This window comes from Triticum urartu, chromosome 1 (genome assembly GCF_003073215.2).
Source record: "Triticum urartu cultivar G1812 chromosome 1, Tu2.1, whole genome shotgun sequence".
NCBI lineage: Eukaryota > Viridiplantae > Streptophyta > Magnoliopsida > Poales > Poaceae > Triticum > Triticum urartu.
This window is the reverse complement of record NC_053022.1, coordinates 428885379-428889762: the sequence shown is the minus strand read 5'-3', so window position 1 is coordinate 428889762 and position 4384 is coordinate 428885379.

The window sequence follows — 4384 nt, the reverse complement described above, 5'->3', positions numbered from 1 at the left end:
TAGATTGCCAAAAGCATACTACACTATACTACTAGGAACCGGATGGAGGAGCGTCTGCACTCTTATTATAATTTTGAAATGTGATAAAGCAATCTTCAACACATTTGGTTCTCTTCGAGGGTTCTCGCATGTGATAATAGAAGTTGATTGCATGGAATACTCGCCACAATTCTCGCTTAATTATGGCTCATATCCTGTTACAAATAGTAGCGCTCAATAATATTTCCTCTTTTTTTGTTATTCAGCATGTAAACAGGTCAGCAAACCTTGCAGCGCATCTTCGTGCGAACCGTGCTTGTTGCACTTTGAATGTGGCCGAGAGCTGGCTTGATGAAACACCTCGCTTCCTACTTCTTTTTTTGGCTTCATAGTGACCAGTGTCTTGGCTGATCGTCCTAAGAATGCTTATATATGAATAAAGCTCTCTCATTTACCCGTAGAAAAGCTTAAGCCATATTAACCAGAAAGGAGGGAGTATGGACTAGCACTACTTTTTGGTGTGTCCCATCAATTCGCAGAATGAGGAGAAGCTTGCAGGACAAGGTGAAGCTCACTTACGCCTTTTGACTAATGCAACCTACCCTCGGTGGACATGCATCAGTCCATTCGGTGTCAGATTGTCAGAGGCATACACTGTAGTACCCAACATGTGGAGTACCATCATTGTTCGACTTCACGAAGGGGCGAAGAGCCAAGCGCAGTACTAGTACGCGTACTTGGTTTTGCACCTTCATACTACTCCACCCTCCGTCACAGTTTACAGGGCGCGCTTCATTATGATGCATTTCTCTCAATGCATTTCCACCACCAGAGAGACTTTAGACGCGTTTGGTTTAATGCTCAATTAATTAGGGCGTGGTAACCGCAATCAAGTCCACAATTTTCTCTCCATGTACTATACTACTACGGAGTGCATGCATGTGTGTACCCGGGGTGGAAGCACTGCATGCATGTGTGTACGCATTATTCCCTCTAGTAATAGACGTCGTGCTATAACTACCAATGCTATTTTTTAGGCCGATCGCTAGTCGCCTTGGTCCCACAGATTTTTTTTCTTTTTTCTGAAGCGCTGTATAAACAGTGACGAATGGAGTAGTATGAGCGGATTCAAAGAAGAGTGTATTGATGGTTGCTTCTTCAGAGCAACTTACAGTGGGAAAGGTGGGGCTTATGATTTGACTGCTCATTACACACTATTAATGCGGCGCAATGACCGGGCTGAGTCTCCCATGCGGTTGTGCACTACCCCCTCGGTTCTTAAATATACTCCGGAGTATTTGTCTTTCTAAAATATGTTGAAATCTTTGTTAAGACGAATAGAATATTTAGGAATGGAGGTAGTACACATATGAAGCAAAATGAGTGAATCTACACTCTAAAATATGCCCGTTTGAAATTTGTAAAAAGACAAATATTTAGGAACGAAGGAGTATAATTTCGTGCATGGCACATGGACCCGGATGATGAAGAGGCTTCTGGCAATGCTATCAAGCTTCCATCATTTGTTTACATAATTGACGTACTATACAAATAATTTTCCAGCGACATGAAATTGTACAATGGTGTGAGCTTTCAGCTTTTTTCGCGTGTCTTGCCATCGATGCTCTTTCGGAAACAATAAAAAACTAACTTCCTTGCTAATGCATGTCCATTATTAGCAAATCAGAGCTAATAATTACATCACAACTGAAGACAAAGTTGTGAGAAGGTGTTAAATTAAAATTGATCCATGCTTTCATTGGCAGCAACGTCCCCCCAGCTCTGTCTAAATCAACAAGGCATGTTGGGAAAAAAAGTAGCTGTCTGGAGCATGCAACATTCCGATCATTTTGTGCAGTTCCACTAAAATAGAGCTGAGCGTCCCTGTTCCAAAGATATCAAGTGTGATTACGATAATAGAGGACTGCCGATGAAACAATAAACACACAAATAGAAGTCGGTCACCTTTGCGGTCTCTCTTAAGACTAACTAGTTGGAGAAGATTAGGCTCGGAGTTGGATGAGGAGGATAGAGCAAAACCAATCTCCCTTTGTGCAGTCGCACTGAAATGTAGAGACGTTGCCCGTGTGACATTTTAGTACAACTGCACAAAACACTCTTAAGAAAAAAGTGATTTGTGCAGTTCACCAAAAGGTCGCAATAGCAACGAGGTGAAATGGATAGCCCTGTTTGCAAAAAAGAGGTAGAAAGGAAACAATTACTGGCCAATAACAGTTGATGACACATGCGACGACAAAAAAGAAGCATATTCCTTGTCCTAAGGGAAGATAACAACACGGTTGTGTTTGTCTAAAACGGTGTGAGGACGAGAATGCGATATGGAAAGTACGCCGGACGAGCTACGTTTTGGGCAAAGAACTATGGAAGATCCACATGCAGCGACTGGGAAAACAGGCAGTGGAGCAAGGCCAGAGGGGATACCTGGAGGTCGTCGGGATGTAACTAGGTGAGTGGCGGCGGGCGGAATCTGCGAGCAGGTGGCGTAGGCCCTGCCGCACCGGAGCTTGGTCAAAGAGAACTGATACGTCTCCAACGTATCTATAATTTTTGATTGCTCCATGCTATATTATCTACTGTTTTAGGCAATATTGGGCTTTATTATCCACATTTATATTATTTTTGGGACTAACCTATTAACTGGAGGCCCAGCCCAGATTTGTTGTTTTATGCCTATTTCAGTATTTCGAGGAAAAGGAATATCAGACGGAGTCAAAACGGAACTAAATCAACTGGAGAAGTTAATTTTGGAAGGAAACCAATCTATTGGGCTTGGAGTGCACGTCAGGGGATTCCCGGGCTGCCCACGAGGGTGGGGGGCGCGCCCCTCCTCCCTGGGCGCGCCCCCCTACCTCGTGAGCACCCCGGAGGTCCACCGACGTACCCCTTGCACCCATATATACCTACGTACCCTAAAACTTCCAGAACAGAACCTAGATCGGGAGTTCCGCCGCCGCAAGCCTCCAGAGCCACGAAAAACCAATCGGGACCCCTTTTCGGTACCCTGCCGGAGGGGGGATCCATCTCCGGTGGCCATCTTCATCATCCCGGCGCTATCCATGCGAGGAGGGAGTAGTTCACCCTCGGGGCTGAGGGTATGTACCAGTAGCTATGTGTTTGATCTCTCTCTCTCTCGTGTTCTCTCTCATGTTCCCTCTATGGCACGATCTTGATGTATCCCGAGCTTTGCTATTGTAGTTGGATCTTATGATGTTTCTCCCCCTCTACTCTCTTGTGATGAATTGAGTTTCCCCTTTGAAGTTATCTTATCGGATTGAGTCTTTACGAGAACACTTGATGTATGTCTTGGTGATCAACTTGCGGGTTTCGTGACATTGGGAACCTATGCATAGGGGTTGGCACACGTTCTTGATTCTCCGGTAGAAACTTTGGGGCACTCTTTGAAGTACTTTTATGTTGGTTGGATAAATCTGAGATTGTGTGATGCATATCGTATAATCATGCCCACGGATACTTGAGGTGACAATGGAGTATCTAGGTGACATTAGGGTTTTGGTTGATTTGTATCTTAAGGTGTTATTCTAGTACGAACTCTTTTATAGATTGATCCGAAAGAATAGCTTTGTGGTGGTTTCGTACCCGACCATAATCTCTATGTTTGTTCTCCGCTATTAGTGGCTTTGGAGTGACTCTTTGTCGCATGTTGAGGGCTTGTCATATGATCTATCTATGTTATTATTGTTGAGAGAACTTACACTAGTGAAAGTATGAACCCTAGGCCTTGTTTCCTATCATTGCAATACCGTTTACGCTCACTTTTACCGCTCGCACCTTGCTGTTTTTATATTTTCAGATTACAAAAACCCATATCTACCATCCATATTGCACTTGTATCACCATCTCTTCGCCGAACTAGTGCACCTATACAATTTACCGTTGTATTGGGTGTTTTGGGGACACAAGAGACTTTTTGTTATTTGGTTGCAGGGTTGTTTGAGAGAGGCCATCTTCCTCCTACGCCTCTCACGGATTGATAAACCTTAGGTCATCCACTTGAGGGAAATTTGCTACTGTCCTACAAACCTGTGCACTTGCAGGCCCAACAATGTCTACAAGAAGAAGGTTGTGTAGTAGACATCAAGCTCTTTTCGGGCGCCGTTGCCGGGGAGGCTAGGTAAGTGAAGGTATATCTTTAGACCTTGCAATCGAATTTTTTTGTTTCTTGTTTTAGCACTAGTCTAGTTTATAAAATAAAATTACAAAAAAATGGAGTTAAGTTTGTCTCATATGCTTCACCTTTTTAATATCTTTCGTGAGTATGATGGAAAGGATAATTGTGCTCAAGTGCTAGAAGAAGAAATCTCTAAATTTTTTGGCACTAAATCTTTGAATGATGAGCATGATTGCAATGTTGTTAGTACTAATT